Source organism: Mus caroli, chromosome 15 (genome assembly GCF_900094665.2).
Source record: "Mus caroli chromosome 15, CAROLI_EIJ_v1.1, whole genome shotgun sequence".
Taxonomy (NCBI): domain Eukaryota; kingdom Metazoa; phylum Chordata; class Mammalia; order Rodentia; family Muridae; genus Mus; species Mus caroli.
In genome coordinates this window covers 8,954,257-8,972,153 of record NC_034584.1, presented here as the reverse complement: position 1 = coordinate 8,972,153, position 17,897 = coordinate 8,954,257, and the positions used below count along the sequence as shown (strand labels likewise).

The 17,897-nt window shown below is 46.4% G+C and overlaps 1 protein-coding gene across 11 annotated transcripts in view; it reads left to right on the top strand.

Annotated features, from left to right (window-relative positions):
• Pdzd2 (PDZ domain containing 2) overlaps positions 1–17,897 on the top strand; it is a 380,223-nt gene that overhangs the window by 228,978 nt on the left and 133,348 nt on the right. The window lies entirely within an intron of this gene.

Below are 17,897 nucleotides of genomic sequence, written 5' to 3'. Positions count from 1 at the left end.
TGCTATAGAGTACCCCTAAGTTTTTAATTCCTGTGGGGAGACAAGGAGTTGGCTGGGGATCAAATCCAAGACCTCACACATGTTCAACAAGCCTTCTACCACACTAGCCTGGTTTTGTTTTGTTTTCCTGAAGTCTGGAGGTAGAAGTAAGAGAGGAACAAAAATTAAATATCTGCTGCTACAGAGCAAGTTTGAGGCTAGCCTGGGCTACTTGAGACCCTGTTTTTAAAAACAAGAAACATCAAGGTGGATGTGGTGGAGCACACCTTTAAGCCCAGCAGTCTTAGGAGACAGGGTCAGGTGGGTCTCTGTGAGTTTGAGGCCAACTTGGTTTACAAAGTGAGTCCAGAGTAGCCAAGGCTACACAGAGAAACCCTGTCTTGAAAAACCAAAATTTTAAAAAAGAAGGGAAAATATTTGGTCAGTAGTCAATTCAGTAAGGACACTTTACTAGAGTGGTTACTTGGTAGGCAGGCCTGATTCCGGTTGACGCTAATACAATATAATAGGTAAGCCTGATTTCGGTTGTCGCTAATACAATATAATAGCCCTGTCTTCTTGGAGCCTTTAACTTGGGCTTAAATCTGTAAGCATGCCACTTCAGTGCCTGAGAAAACAGTAAGCGTCACTTCTATGGCTTAGTAGCTGAGCTGTGGAAACCAGAGTCTAGATCACTCAGCACACAGCACAGCTGATGGCACACAGCATTGGAAAGATGCAGATGTGCATGCTGGGAACAAGTATCCATCCGGAACAAGGCTGAGCTTTGCTTAAGCTTAGGAAGAAATGGCCCACCTGAATAAATGCTGCTGCTTGCCTTGCAGATTCACATAGGGGTCCGGGGAGTGAGGCTGCTTGCACAGGAAGGTTCTGTGTCTGCATCAGCGGAACCCTCTCAGCGTCACGTGAGCGATGGCCAGGTCTTCCACCATCTGGAAGGTCTTCCACCAGGTCTGGGCTTCCTTAGACCTGGCCTTGCTCCCCACCTAGTGTAGCTTCAGCAGTCCGAACGACGTGCTATAGAATGTATGGATAAACCAACAGACATTTGCATTGCAGTGCTCCTCGAATCTAGGGGGTGTAGGATGGAGACGCCAGCATGGCTGCTTATCTTCAGGGCTCCCTTCCTCCTCACCGTGCACTGCAGGCCCTTAGTGTCAGTTCTCACAAGGAACCAAGCTCATCTTGAAGGTCTACCTTTACAGCCTCAGCTAAAACCTAACTGCCTCTCAGAGGTCCTTTCTGAATGCCTTCACTCTGGAGGTGAGGGTGGAGCCTGCAGTACTGTGGTTTGGATTGTCACTAGCATCCCAAGTCTCCATTCAGCACACTACCCAAGTTATTGTGTGTTTCTCTCAGACCTACTCCGTGCTGTCAGCCTACTGCTGTTCTCGGTGCCTGTCAATCAGAATCAGCCATTAAGTTCTATAGCATTTGAGGGTTTCTCTAGGCAAACTCTCTGAATTGAAGGCATAGTGAAGGTATCCTATAAATATAACTGGCTGATATCCTTATCCCTTTCATAGGATATATATTTATAACACATGAAGATATTCTATATTTTCTTCCATTTTTATTGTACTTTGCTATGTAATCTGTGTTTCCACTTAAATCTAGGCAAATACCAGGAATGGGAATTATGAGAGTATTAATTTAAGGATCAGAGGCATGTGGTTTAAGATGACTTCTTTATATCAGATTGAATTTTCTGTGCATAATAAAAAGTGAACGAGAACATTTTCCCTTGCTATATGTACTAGGATATATAAGCCCACTACCAAAGTAAGATCTACAGAAAGCTTTGGCAACATAATGCTACAGGAAGTAGCGTAGTTAATATCCTAGTGGGACAAGGTCTAATGTGCTATTAATAATATTTTAATATGTGAAATAACCACTAGTACTTAGTTTATTAGTTTAAGTCACATACATATTTAACATCACTTTGAGGGGATGGGAAGATGACTTGGTGCTGGCTGCTCAGTCATGAACACGAAGCCCAGATCCCAGAACCCAGGTTAGGCAGCTTACAAACTGTAACTCCAGATCCGATACCAGATTCCAGCTTCTACTGGCACTTGCACACACGTGTGTCACTATATAAGCACACACACATAAAATAGGACCCGATCTATTTTTAAAATCACATTGGAACTTTAAATGACATTAACTTTGAGTATTTCTTTCCCTACCCATATTGCTTATGGAACAAATCTATTCAAACTCAGAATTTCTTTGTTGTTAAATTCTCTAAGTCAGTTTTTCATGAATTGTGAGCTCACTTCCATCCTTCTTATTTAAAAAATAGCAGTTTTTATGACCTTGTATGGTTCTGTCTTGGGCTTTTTATCCAAGCCCACAAGTGTACCTTCACATAACCATGGCATGGTTTGCTATCCATTCATCTATGTGTTATCACAGGTGCTTTCACATAAACTTCGCTACTCCTTAAGTGACCCTGTGAGACCCTTTATCTCATTTTGCAGAGGGAACTAATGACCAAAGAGGTTAGGAAACTTCCTTAATAAGCGATAAGCTCCAAGAGGTCGGGCCAGGACTCCAACCCAGCTCTGGGGCTCCACGGTCTCTGGTTTTAACCCAGGCTTCTTTGTCACCAGGAAATCCAGCCTATGAGGCTAGAAGGCCATTTCACAAACTTCTCCTCCTCCTTTAATCTAGGCCTGCATAAATGTCTTAAGTTTGCATTGAAGCAGAAGCAGAACCATCCAAACAGTAGTTTATCGCCCACAGTCATCAAAGAGAAGTTTGTCCCTTGCTCTCGGACGTAGTGGTCTCCTCTTCGTGAGGGTAATTTTAGGGAAGGAAGAGCAATGTAACCTTTTATTTTATTTACCCTGGTACATAATAAACCCAGTCAGTTGGTGAGCGTGTATATATATATATATATATATATATATATATATATATATATGTATATATATATATATATATATCTTAAATTATAATTTATTTGAGACTCAGGAGAGTCTCATCACTTGTTACTCCTCCTCCTCTTCCTTCTTCTTTTTTCTTCTTCTTCTCCTTGACAGGGTTTCTCTGTGTAGCCCTGGCTGTCCTTGGAACTCACTGTGTAGACCAGGCTGGCCTCAAACTCAGAGTTCCAGCAGCCTCTGCCTCCCAAGTGTTAGGATTAAAGGTGTGCACTGCCCACACCTGGTCCACTTCTTACTCTTAAAAACTCAACTTTGACTGAACCCAGACATAGAAGTAGAAGCTCTCAGTGACCCACTTCTTCCAACAAAGCCACACCTACTCCAACAAAGCCACACCTCCTAATAGTGCCACCCTCTATGGGCCAGACATCCAAATACACGAATGAGTCTTAGGGAAGCTATTCCTATTCAGACCAACACAAGGAGCCAAAGCACACCATTCTAGCAGGCAAAGCATCTCTCTGTACTCTGCTCAGTCCTTGGGGCTTCATGGGAAGATGGCCAAAATAGACCTTTATCTATAGCTGGTACACAAAGGCCTGGGTCACGGTGAGCACCGTCTCTGCTCACTACCTGTTACATTCAAATCACACTGAATTGGCAAAAAAAGGAGTTCCCTGCCTGTGTTGTGGCTGCAAAGGAATGTGGGAAATGTGAGAGTTTGGGATTTTTTTTTTAAGGTTATTTATGTTAGGCATATGAGTACACCACCATTGCTCCCTTCAGACACACCAGAATAGGGCATCAGACCCCATTACAGATGGTTGTGAGCCACCAGGTGGTTGCTGGGAATTGAACTCAGAACCTCTTGAAGAACAGTCGGTGCTCTTAACCGCTGAGCCATTTCTCCAGCTTGGGTTTAGGATTTTTTTGCTAAGCGGGATTGAGTCAATTTACAGTGTCAGCTGCTCTTAATTCACCCCAGTCCTCGTTCCACGAAGCCAGATGGGGTCTAACTCTGAGCTGCTCTGACAGCCTTTCATTTCTCAAATGTTTTAGAATCTAGGAAGCTGGAAATCTCTGGTCGCAGTGGGTTTATTGTCTAGGAAAGGTCTACTTCCTGTTTGGGAGATGGTACCTTCTCACCATGTGAATGGTTCAAAGGGAAAGGCAGCCATGTTCCGAGATCTCCCACCCCACCCCACCCCACCCCATGCCATCCTATCCATTCATGAGAGTTCGATTCCTGATACCTAGTCACCTCCCCAAATCTCTCCTCCCAGTACCATTGACTATGAGGGTCAATATCTTCATTTCAGGAGAGGCAGGCAGGCAGGTAGTATTTGTGCCTCAGTGTCTTGTCCCTGGCAGATGGAGACTGAAGTACCAAGTCTGCGTGCACTCGTCCTAAATGCACCAGACGGCACAGTTTTCATGCCACGCTAGGTTCTCATGGCTCAGTCTCTCTTCCTGGAACTGGTACAGACATCAGGGTCTCACCTGATGACCTGTGTGAGAAGTAAACTCATCTACTCGGAGGAACTTCTCCTTGTGGAAGCACGGCTCTAGCAATGCAGCATGCTCTGCAATTGCTTTGTTTCCATGGAAAGAACCTCACCTCCGAGGTGTGCTGGTCAGCTTCAATCTTCTCTCTCTCTCTCTCTCTCTCTCTCTCTCTCTCTCTCTCTCTCTCTCTCTCTCTCTCGGATTTTGAGTTCAGAGATAATGATAAGAGCTAGCGAGGGACGGGACAGCATCTTTCTTAGTCATAAGAAAGACTTCAGCTTCTCAGTTGTTTTTTGCGCAAAGCATCATAGGCAGGTGAGTGGTCAGAAAGTAATAGAGTCCTGGGGGAAATATATTTGTTAGAATATTAGAGTAAAGGAAGGGAGCAGAAGCTGAAAGCTGTCAAAGCCTGTGCTCTGCTTTACTAAATGAATCTGTCCAGCCAGTTCTCTAGTCTGTAAAAGCGAAAAGACCGTAACACCAGGAACCTGTAAGAAATAAATGCCCAAACTTTGCATGTGGTGTCTGCTGCATAATTTCACAGCGCTAACCTCCTAGCCCTTTGAGAAACCACAGCTCCCTGAGGTAGGGCGGCTTCCAGCCACCTCGCGTTCTGTTCCCACACAGCTCCTGCTGCCAATGTGGGTTTCTGCCTCTCTAACTTTGGTCATTACGTGGGTAGTTTACATCATGGAGTCAATGAGCAGATTAAAGTTTTAAGTAAGTCAGAATGGGTTGGGGGAAAAACACGTCTTTTTCTTTAACACCTCTGATGGCTCTGACTGGAGTTTAGAGCTTAGGTAGTATTAGAAATAAAGCCATCATCAGGATTTCAATTTGCATTTTCTGGGTGCCTTCAAATCTCGATTTCCCCCCACCCCCCACCCCCAAGGGCTTGCAATATGTGTATTAATTTTCCTTCAGGGTCCATTTAGCAGCAACAATCTGCAGGCTCATTTGCATTTTAATTGGGTCATTCTCCATCCTCTCCTCCCCCCACCTTGCAGCTTCTCTGTGCTGCTGAGAACTGGAGACAGATGTTGTTGCTGCATCTGGGTGACTGGAATGTCAATGTCCATTCAGTGGCTACCAAACCACGTGACCCCTGAATTAAAAAGCTGAGGGAATTCCCAGTTCAAGTGTCATATGTCCAAACAGCCCCACCACAGTAGAAACTGTTTTGTTTTGTTTTTTAAAATTAAAATCTACAACAGTAAGACTTTATTGTGTGGTCCTTCCCAGTGAGTTGATCTCACCCCTTCCTCTTTACACAAGGTTCTTGCTTTGAAAAGGAAAATTCACAAGAAGGGGGCTCATGTCTCAGGGGACAGCTATGAGACTTTGGAAGAACAGACTGAAGCCATGAGAGAGGCAGATGGGAGGGAGTAGGTGCCATTTTCCCAGACAGTGATTTAGCCGTGGTCCCGTTGAAATCAAGGCTGCACTGTGACTTGACGACTTCTTATTCACAGAGTTGACACAGAAAGCTGGTGAAGCAAGGCAGAATTCAGGCTAGCGNCCTCAGTGATTCTGACATTACTGTGCTTGTAGGGAGTTAGGGCAGCATGAAATATTTATGATGAGCCTGGTGGGAATTGGCGGACCTGGAGGTTGAGAGCTGTAGAATGTAGGGCATGCAGATGGCCTGGAGTGTCAAATACTTACCTCGTTGTCCCTAAGAGTCTGCATTTCATGGAGAATTGCTGTTTTCTTTTAGAAGCTCTGGTAGGGATGTCCGCTCTGCAGCCCACGACCACACATCCCCAGGACACATGTACCCAGGATAGGATATGAATGTGGCCCAATACAAAATGGTAAACATGGGCACAGTTCCGCTTCTCGGTTGGTGATTCTTCTTGGTGGGTCTCAGGTGGAACTTTGCAGATGACAAGACTTTGTTGTGGTATTAAAAGATTAAACACACTTGATTGGGGGAGCATTATTAAGACCCTTTTCTTTACAAATCAATAAATAAAAGACTGAATTGGTGCTGGGTGTTTGTAGAACTCTGCGGTGCTACCTGCGTTCTGGGAAAATTTACCGATTTTTAATTGGCATCACTACCAAGTTACTTATATAAGTGTGCAGATAAGCGCGGGTATCAGAGGTTAGCAGTGATTGTTCAACACCTTCTATCTCGAGGCACAGCCTCTCGCTAAACCTAACCTGCTTGTTCTGGGGATTTCCTTTCTCCACTGCCTGCGTGCTCGGGATATAAGCAGGCCACCATACCCACCTGGTTCTTCATATGGGTTCTGGGGATCCGATCTCTGGTCTTCACGCGTGTACAGTAAGCCCTCCACCCTCTGAGCCTTCTTCCTAGCCCCACAGATACGTTCTGACTGCTAGATAGGAGCCTGCCAGTGTACAGACGAGTTAGTGGGGACTTGGGCCTTCTCAGAGCAGGTCCTGCCTATTTTGTCTTGAGGGAAAACAACTTTTCACAGTGCCCCCGTAGACCGTAGCTTTGTTCATAAACTCCTAAACACAGCTGTTGGGTTTTGGTTTGTAGGATAGGCCTTATTATGTCTACCGGGCTTCCAGGCTGGCCTCTGATTTACTACATAGCTGAGGATGATTTTGAACTTCAATCATCCTGAAGTGCTGGGTTTTCAGGTATGCACCGCCACACCCAGTGTATTCAGTGCTGAGCGATTGAACTCACGCTGAGTGAACGCTCCACCAACTAAGCTATGCCCCTAGCCCCTTCTTTTCTTTAAGGAATGTTTGTTGGAGGTTGGTTTACAGGGGCTGTGATTATCAGAACATATGTCGGGGAGCTATGGAAAAACAAATGTGGGATCTGGGGCCTCATGCATTCCCTTTGATGGTAAATGTTCCGGAACTCTACAGACTGGATCCAAGTAACTGGAGCTTCTCCTGTTGGAGTTTATGCATCTGTGTGTCCATGTGTATCTGTTTGTCTGTCTTGCCAGCCTATCATTGCTTTTGCCTTGGGAGTTTTTCAGGTGTAGAATCCTGGTTTGCACACTAGAAGGCCTGAATCGTTTGTCCTAGAGCAGCAGGATGCAGTATCGGTCTATATGGGGGCTGTGGAGCAGTACCGTAACTTTAGGTGTTACTCAGAGATAGGCGGCCACGTGCAGCGACTTGCTTCTCTGTGTCACCTACCATGGTATAATAACTCTGTCTTATCAGTCCTGGGAGAATGCCTTTTCGAGTCCTCAGTCAGATGAAGAGGCCTAACTTCTCCTCCCACTGGGTCCTCAATTGCCTTAGAGCCTGAGCTGAGTGTGCACACCTGTTTTTCCTTGCGTTGCCTCATACCCCGGGGGCGCAGGCTGTCCCAGCTCAGCAATCATGGCCACGTGAGCTAGGTGTGGTGGTGTTTGCCTTTTGAGACCTTGGGATGTCTTAAACCAGCTACGTCTATTTTTAGACTGGGCTTGTTGTGATGAGAAGAGGGTCACTTTTGCAAGACTGTGACCTGCACGCGCTCAGTTGTTTTCCTGAGGGCTCCCTTAGGTTTTGGTGGACTAAATATGTCATTCAGCTGGGTGGTGGCGGCAGTGCGTGCCTTTGATGACAGCGCTCTGGAAATGGAGGCAGGTGGCTCTCTCTGAGTTCAAGGCTGGAGTAGTCTACCGATCGAGAACCAGGGTAGTCCAGGGTTATAAGGAGATTTCCTTATAGGGGGAAAAAAAAGTTAAAAGTTTGTGTCCAGGAGTTTGAGGAACAGTGGGGCTGCAGGCTTGTTGTGGTCAGCTTATGGGAGTGGGAAATAGAGAGATTTGAGCCTCTTATCAGAGTGTCTATCAGAATTCGCAGACGGCTCTGTGTGAATTGGCACCCATAGCAGATGTGGTCTCATTTGTGTGTTTGTAAACTCCATGGCATTGTTGGCAGATATGGGTGCCATGCACTAGCAAGGGTTTGAAGGCACTGGTGAAGCCTGGTGCCAACACTCAGATGGGGAGGGGGGCACCACAGCCTCTGTGGAAAGTAGAGGCTACCAGGTGGAGGTGGCAAGGGAAACTGGGTCCAAACACTAGGTAACCATAGTCAGGATCTCTTAGGATCCAGGGAAACCCTCAGGGCTGCAGGACTGGAGTAGGTGTGTGTGTGTGTGTGTGTGTGTGTGTGTGTGTGTGTGATTAAAGCATATTATAAACCCATGGCTGCCAGGAGTTAGGGAAGACAGGAAATAACATCGCTCACACTGGAGAACATACAGAAAGACAAGAGAAATGGCAGAAAGTTTTCTTAAGAGCTTAGAGTAGAGGTGCCCAGGAGGGAGGGGTGGGAGGTCCTTAGAGGAAAGGAATGAAAGGAAAGGCAGCCTTTAGCAGAATGTGTCACTGATACACTCAGGTGGAAATGCCAGCCTCCCGTGGTTATCTGGGTGAGAAGCAAAGGAAGTCGAGACAGAGAGAAGCGTCTGATGTCATGGGCGGCGTTCTGGATGCTTTAGAATTCTTCCTCCTATATTACAGCTGGCGTATACAACGACACCCAAGCTTCTCTGGTACTTAGAGGTGGTGGATGCGAAAATGCCTACATGTATGTATGCATGCTCACCACGTGTGTGTGCCGGTGCCCTCACAGGCCAGAATAGGGTCTCTGATCCCCTGGAACTGGACTTAAAAGTAATTATGAACTGTCCAGTATGGGTATTGGGAACCAAACCCAGGTCCTCTATGAGAGCAACTGGTGCTCTTAACCACCCCCTAGCTTGTTAAGTAGAAGCAAAACTCTGCCAGCTGGGGCTTCTGTTCTTAAGTTTACAGCCACTTTATTCTTTACACCTTTGTCCTCTTTGCCTTCATCAGTAAAAGAGGAAACAGGACCTGGTTCATTTTTCTCCTGAGAAGGAAGACGAAGCTCTCTTCCAGCCCAGCTATTGATGATGGATGGACCCAGGAGATGATTAGATGCCTCTCTGGGCGAGTGTTTCATGTCTCTCTTCCGGGGAAATCCCGGGTGATGTGTGATTCTGTTCCGCCCTCGTCAAGTACCCAGTGGCCTGATTAGAGCTGGCAGCCCCTCTGGGAACTGCTCAACACTGACTACTGAGTCCTTTAACACTGCTACGCACTCAAAGTTCCGTTTCTTTCCCTGTTGTCGCTTTCAATTAAGCTGGGAACTTCTGGAGCCAGGAGAGCCATGTGTAGTCTGGCTAGTGATGTCCACACTCTGAAATGGCAGAGAGGAGACTGAGATGTGGACAGTCCACACCACTATAGCGTCACTTGATCAATGCACACTTTGTGACCACGACCATGTTATTACAGTACTGAAGCCAGACGTGGCAAATACACTGTCCTCTGTCTCAGAAGGCTTCATAGTTAGGTTCCTACAATTCCCTTGTAGTCATTTGGTAAATCTCACTCACTCTTTTTTTTTTTTTTTCCTAGAGAAGTTACAGTCAAGGTAAAATAAAGCAAGTGCATATTTTTAATAAATGCCCTCCTTAACGCTGCTGACCCCTCCTCCATTCCTTAACGCTGCTGACTGCTCCTTCCCAAACACGCCCCTGCCTCCAGAGCGTTTTTTGCCTATTACATTTGCAATGAATGCCTCCAACGCTGATAACTGCTGAAGGCCCACATATTTCTTTGGTTGGTATTTTGTTGCATTTTGAAACAGTGTTGCTATGTAGCTTCCGCTGGCCTTGCATTCATGGTCTTGCCCAGGCTGCTACTAAGCTAGGTCCTTCGGGGTCAGCTTCAAGAATGGCTGGCATTGAGCAGGGCGTGGTGGCGCACACCTTTAATCCCAGCACACGGGAGGCAGAGGCAGGCGGATTTCTGAGTTCGAGGCCGACTGGTCTACAGAGTGAGTTCCAGGACAGCCAGGGCTATACAGAGAAACTCTGTCTCGAAAAACAAACAAACAAACAAACAAAAGAATGGCTGGCATTGCAGTGGTGCCCCACCATACCTGGCTACCCACTTTCTTAGTTGATTACAAACCAGAGTGGCTTGATCCTAGTGCCCACCCTTCTCCCAAGTATTAGAAGTACCAGCAGGTTCAGGTCTTGGCAGCCTTTAATTGGCTGAATTTGTATTGTTTCTGGGCAGCAGGCACACTACTAGGCCCTTTGTTTTCTAGCTACTTTAGATAAGGTTTAAGACCTGGAAGTAACTCTCGAGCATTCCCATGGGAAATCGCCTCCATTTCTTTCTAGCAATTCTTCTTGTGGGAAGGAAGGGGGAGAAACAAAAACCTGATTGTTTGGAGGCCCCGGGAAAGAGGTTTACGTATGCGACCCAACTTCCTCAGCAGCATCAGAAGGCTGCAGGTTTGTGAGTCAAGTTCCCACAACCAGAGACGCATCTGTGATGCTAGGGGATTCTTCCTGGTAAAGGCGATAAGTACCTGGAAAGTAGAGCTCCGAGCCCAAACAAGTCACTGAGTGGTATGTGGCTTTCGAGAGATTTCTTCTTCCAAGGGCTCCCTCCACCCTTCTCCACTTGAGGAAGAAACACTCTGATACCTTTTGATCATAATGAAGCTGCTGTAAACTCAGAAAGCTGAATTAGCTTGAGATCAGGAAACCTGCAGGCTGCATGTGATTTCTGCTGCCTCTGTTGGGCGTGTGGAAGACGCAGAGGGAGCAGAGAGGGAAGGGCTGAGTAGCCACAGAAACAAGTTCCTGTTTTAATTCACAGAGGTTTCTCACATTTTTACCACACAGAGAAACAACAGAGCAGCAGGGAAACAAGGTGTGCAGCAGAGTCACAAGGGAGAGGGACCTTTGTTAAATACGGGCTCTGCCCAGGTTTCCAGTGATGTTGCCCCTGTCTGCTGCCTACCACTAACCATGTGGTGTGTCAGCCCTCTATCCCACCCCCACATGCTTCACTTAGGAGCCCAGGTAGAATACCAGGTGTATCTTTGTTGGGACAGGGATGGGTGGGTTAGGGCCTAAGGACTATCTACTCTTCTGAAGTTAGACTTGTTTCTACCCCGAAGAGATGAGTCCTGTTCAGCCACGTCTGAAGGAAGCATGCCTATCTTCGTGACTGGGCTTTGAGTCTGAGAAACCACCTGAAAGATGACAAATAGCCCTGAGGACAGCTGTCCTTGTTGAGGACCCAGGATCACGGGTCACCGTGTGTTTCTTGTTCACTTGCCTTCTCTGTGCCTAGTGTGACCCTTGTCACCTTCTCCCGTGTTCACTCTGGCCACTCCTTGGATGAAGAGAGGAGGCTAAGGATGGGGAGTGGGGGTGGGGGAAGCTGAGCCTGGGGTACGCCTGAGGGATGGGGAACTAGCAGGGTGGGATGGGGGCTTTTCTGTGTATAGTTGGGAGTTTAAACAACGTACCCCTGTGCTAAAGGAAGAAGTCAAACAACAGAGGAGGATATGGGAACATTTTCCACTCTCAAAGTGCTTGTTCCAGGAATATTAATAAATGCAGTACAAATAAGCAGGGGTGGGGACTCCATAAAAGGGGGTTTGGACACAGCAGATTCAGGAAGAGCCAGTTAACAGCACTCTCTAAACGGATTTCTTTGGAGTCTTCCTTGCATAGAGATATTTTATAGAATCTATTTTTAGAAAAACTAGATTAAGATCATTAGAAAAACAAGAAAGAGCCCTTAAGAAGGAAATTGAAAATGACAGCAAAGCCGGGGCCTGTGAGATGGCTCAGTGCTCGGCGACTGGAGGTGCTGGCTACTAAGCCTGGTGACCTGAGTTCAATCCCGGGAACCCGTGTAAACGTGAAAGGAGAAAACTGAACCCACAAAACTGTCCTCTGCCTGAATAAACACTCCATGGAGTGTGCACATTACACAGCCTTCCATGTGTGCTTACCAGTGCGCGCACTCACGCGCGTGGGTGCACACACACACACTAAAATTAATTTTTAAAAAGCAGACGATGTGTTTTGTTCTATTTTCTCATTTCTTTATTAGACATTAGGAGCCTGCAGGGTCCTGAGGGAAGTAGAAGGAATGTTGCTCTAGTATTGTCCCAGTCTTATCATTGGAATGAGTGCCAGGTGGCTCATGAGACAGGTAAGCCAGTAACGGTGCTTGCCACCAAACCTGAATACCATCCCCAGGCAAGAACCAACTCTTGCAAGTTGTCCTCTGACCTCTACTTTTGCACTACAACAGTGTGTGTGTGTGTGTGTGTGTGTGTGTATGTAAAAGAAACAAAGGTAATTTTAAAAATTTAAACAGGAATAAATGCCAGAGAGGAAATCACTACCCACCATAGCCCAGAAGGCATGTAGAAGCTGCAAACCTCTCACACACTGTGTGACTCAGTGCCATGTTTGGGGAGTTTGACTCTGTGTTAGTTAGAAAGGCCTTACTGCCTACTTTCCCTGGTGATGTCTGTTGTGTTTGTATGACCCATTTCTCACTCATTCACTTAATTTTCTGTGCCCTGCAGATATTTATGCTCATGGTCCCTAGAGGGGAAGCAGTCACAGTACAGTATACAGTGGTGTCCTAAGAACCCACAAGGCACAGGCTGCAGATGAGTCTTGGTTGTAGGAGGTTGTCTTGCATGTTATATGATATTTAGCAGCATCTCTGGTCTCTACCGTTAAACACCAGTAGCAACCTCTCCCTCCTTCCCAGTTATAACAACTAAAAAAATGTTTTCACACATGGCAGAGTCAACTTGTTCCTTGCTAAGAACCACAAGCAGCTGATGGAATAATTCAGTGATAGAATACTTGCCTAGTGTGTGTGGGGCCCTGGATTTGATCTCTAGTGCACGCACACACACACACACACACACACACACACACACACACACACACTGTGTATACAATCACTGGTACATATGAAAGCACACACATTTTTGAAAAGGCAGGGGCCAGTGTATGTATGTGTGTATGTAGGTTTCCTTTTTTAAGATTTTAGTCGGGGGGGGGGGGGCTTGCGTGTGTGCCCACACAGATGTGCACACACATGTCCACACATAAGTGTAGGTGCTCAGGGAGGTCAGAAGAGGTCACTGAATGCCCTAGAGCTGGAGTTACAGGTAACTGTGATGTGGGTTCTAGGAAACAAGCCTGGGTCCTCTGGAAGAGTGGTTGGTGCTCTTAACCCCTGAGCTATCTATCTCTCCAGCCTCAGTGCGCATGTTTCTTCAAAAAGTGTTGGACTAGCTCTAGGATGGTCCTAGATGCTGTGTGAAGGAGGGGAGGTTTTATTCTGTGCACAGTGGTACCTCGGTAGAGCATGTCAAACTGACCTACATGTTCACCATCAAGTACTTCTGCATACAAGATAGAACAGAGGGATGGACACTCAAGGAAGTGAGAAATAGTTAGGAGTCAAGGCCTTAACATGTGAAGGGGCAGGTGAGAGTTCAACTGCCAGATATATAGAAAGGGAGGAAGACTCCAGTGACTCATTGGTTGAGTGGCGGGAGGGGCAATGATTGGAAAAGCAAGAAATGCTTTGAGGAAGAGCACGCTAACTTTTATTTGAGGGTCTGATGAGTTCTTCTGCCTATTGGACATCCCACGAGAGATGGGCAGTCGACAGCCCACTCTTAGTTGCTGTAACTATGAACATAAAGGAGCTAGAACCCAGGGACCAGGCAGCAGGGCAGCTAAAGAGGGCTGTGAGAGCACTGGTCAAGAACTGGACAGATCCTACAGCTGAGAAACTGATGTATCCAGTGAAGGGCCAGTGGGATGTTGATGTTGGTCTGCCAGATGCTGCCTGATGTGAGTGACGCAACAGGTATGCAGGCTACATGTGGGCTTAGGAGAAGAGGGGCAGACTGTGGACACGTGGAATTTGCTGACTTGTAAACGCTGCATCAGGCAGTAGTTAGAAGGGAGCCGAGCCTCTGAGTTAGCAGGCCACAGCTCCCCTGGCTTGCACAATGCAGGGTGTTCCCCAGTAGCTTCTATATTATCGCCTCTCATCACAGCGCAGGGAAACGGCACCTTGCTTGCTCACATGCCTTGTTTGAGTTCTACTGGGTTGAGGGAGAGGGAACAGATTCTTTTCAAGGCTGTTGATGAGTTTCATTTTGTGACACGTGATCATCTTTTTCACTTTTCGATTTTCATAATAAGCATGACAGTTCTAGAACCGGGAAGAGCAGCCGGGGAAGAGCTAAGGAGAAGAGGGAGGAAAAGTCAGCTTCCACTGGCTTTCTAAAAGGTACCGAGTACGTTGCCATTTCAACCTCTTCTCGCTTACAGAGTTGTGGTTTTAAGTACATTCACGATGTTGCACAAAGGGACAGAACTCTGGTATTCAAAGCTGAAACTCTGGGAGGGACCATGCAGGTACGGGGCTAGGATCCCAGGACCTGGGAGAATGGCAAATGTGTTGTCTGCACATAGGACATCTTGTTTATCCATTCATCCAGGGATGGATATCTTCAGTGCTTCCACCATTTGACTGTTGTGGTCGGTGCTACTCGCATGTATGTGTGTATGTGTGTATGTATGTATGTATGTATGTGGGGTGGGGGTGGTTAGTGTCCGTGTGCATGTATACATGTATGCTTGTGCATGCAAAGGTTAAAAAACCTCAAGTGTAATTTGTTCGTTGTGTGTGCTTGTGTGTGTGTGTTCGTACACATATAAATGCAATCTGCTCAATCTGTTTACTGTTGCATATTTATGATTTCAGGACTGATCACTTGATATTAGATGACTAGTTCGGGGGCTAATCCCTGGGGAAAACTATTTCTTCACTCTCAGCAATCCTTAGTATATATGGGTAAAGCCCTGTGAGTCCCTTCTTCCAGTTATCGTGACTGTCAGGGTTGTTTGTGCTTGTTCAGGTCATGTTTAGGCAGCCATATTGCTGAGGTATCGTGGGTGAAGCTTCCCTGTCGTTTCTAGGAGACGCAACCATGTAGCAACTTTCTGGCTCTTACAGTCCCTCAAAGTCCTGTATTCTAATCTCACCCTTTCACCAGGAAAGCCATTTCTTACCTCCCTGGACCTATTGTCATAGCCACACAGGGAGGAGGTATGAGGAGGTGGTTCTTAGGGTCCCTTCCTGCTCACCAAAGGTGAGACTACAGTAGGAGGTGAGAATATGGGAGCATCTGACCTCAGGAACCGAGTCAAGCTCCACACTACTACTTCCGGTGGTAACAGGAAGTTGGGTGAGGGCTTAATTCAGAAGCCAGGGATGGAATGGTGACTGGTGTCTGGTTCTTGCACTTGTTGCGGGGTGGTGGTGTCAGTAAACGCAGCAGCCGTGCCCTCAAAGTGAAGCTCTGTGCTCTACATTACCCAGTCTGTGATGAAAAAATGTGACAGAAGGTAGGAAAACTGGTTTTACCATAGATTTTTGGCAGCCCTCACAAACTAATAGAATATTCAATAGACACAACTTATGTGTCACCACAACTGGAGTTTATTCATGGGCCAAAAACATGTTGACCCTGTTTCCTCCACTGTTTTAAAAAGAAATAAGTGTAAGGACCAGCCTTCCTTCTTATGGTAAATTCAGTGTAGGAGAGTGGGCTTTCCCAAAGGCGGGGTGGGTGGGAAGTCCACTGCACAGTCAACTCTCTGTTGACTCTGGGCTGAACGCCACTCTTGGGGAGTTGGGTGCTTGTCCTCCAGTGGTCCTTCCTATCTGACCCAGTGAAACAGCACAGGTGGCCTGACTGTAAAGGGAAATCACCCAGGGGTCCCTCAGAGATGTGGTGGGCTATGTATGAGGAGGACCGTGTAGTTTCCTTTGGAGAGATTGTGTGTGTGTGTGAGAGAGAGAGAGAGAGAGAGAGAGACAGAGACAGAGACAGAGAGACAGAGAGGCAGGCAGAGGCAGAGAGAGAGAGACAGACAGAGACAGACAGAGACAGACATACACACACAAACACACACACACACACACACAAACACACACACACACAGACCTGGTCTCTCTGTTTTGTAGCTCTGGCTGTTCTGGAAATCACTATTTAGACTAACCAGGCTGGGCTCCAATTCAGAGAACTCTACCTGCCTTTGCTGTTTGTTGTTGTTATTGTTGTCGTTACTAAAAAAACTTTCTAAAATTGACTTAACTATATACATGTTTTACCTGCATGTATGTCTGTGCCTGCAGAGGCCAGAAGAGGGCATTGGGTCCCCAGGAACTAGAGTTAAAGACGGGTGAGCTGCCACATGGGTTCTGAGAATTGAATCCTGGTCCTTTAAGAGAGCCGCTGGTGCTCTTAACCACTGAGCCATCTCTCGAGCCCCAATATCCTAAAATGGTTTTGAAAATTGAAGAACTTCTGTGATAACTAAACATAGGTTGTGAAAACATGTAATTTGTATGGGGGATGTGAGTGTATTGAATAAAAATCTAAAATAAATGGATAAATTAAAGACTACTTTGTGGATATGCAGCCTGAGAATAGCTAATTAGCAAAAGGTGCTTTCCTTCTGTTAAAACCCGTGTGTCTGGTGAGAGCTTTGCTAATACCATTTCCTTTTGAGTCGTTCATACATACTGTCAAACCTACTGCCACGGGCTACCAATACCTTTGGCTCTGGCTGAACTTCCAGGGACCCCCTCACTTTGTTGCAAAGCAAACCTATTTGCATATAGTAGAAATAGAGCTGTATGTGTGCTGCTTCGGGGAGCCTGTTTTTCAAAGTTGTATTTCCTGATAAAGTCAGGGCGAGAAACCAAATCATCTTTGCAGCTGCTGATGTTCAAGAAGGAGTGTGTGTGTGTTCTGATCAGCCATCTCCGTGTTTGATAGTCTGAAATAGAAGATGGGATTAGCTGGATTAGAAAAGTGGGGATTTGTTGTCATGGAGACAAGTAGCCCTTCTTTACCAATGAATTTCATTATAAAATAAACTCCCAATTTTATATTCATATGAATGTAGGTGTAACCCCTGTGTGTGTGTGTGTGTGTGTGTGTGTATGTGTGTACGTGTATATGTGTACACATACAGGTCTTGGGTCAGCAACCCAAGCTTAGGGCTAGTTTAGGGCTAGTGAGCCCAGAGAGTCTTCTGTCTCTGCCTTTAACTCCAGCTCCAGAAGTTACAGATGTGTTCTGGCTTTGACATGGCTGCTGGCAATCCCAACTTGGCTCCTCATGCTTACGCAGTAAACATCCAACCCACAGACAACCACCTTGGCCCTTTAACGTTCAAAATATACTTAGCTCCTTGGGAAGCGTTAGGTCGCTGGGTGGAACGTTTCTCAGCTCAGTTCCTGGTGTCACTTTTTTAGTGAATGTGAAATATACACTTGGTATATTTTTGTTGGTTCATGCCTGGAATCTTGAGCCTACCTCTGTGGTCCGTGTCCATATCGTAAGCTATCCTTCACTGAGGGCAGAGCTGACCTACAGATGCAGGCAAAAGGGCACCTCCCGTGACTGCCACCAGGGACTGGCTCCCCCAAAATTAAAGTGTTTTTTTAGCAGTCTGGATTTCCACACACTGGGAGAGCCGTATGTGTGGCTCATCCCCTCACACACACAGTTTAGCTGGATGCACTCATAAATGAAAAATGATCTGAGTGCTTCAGGTGGGTGGGGCCAAGCTCCGCAGGTGAAGCTGGAAGAGAATCTCTTTCT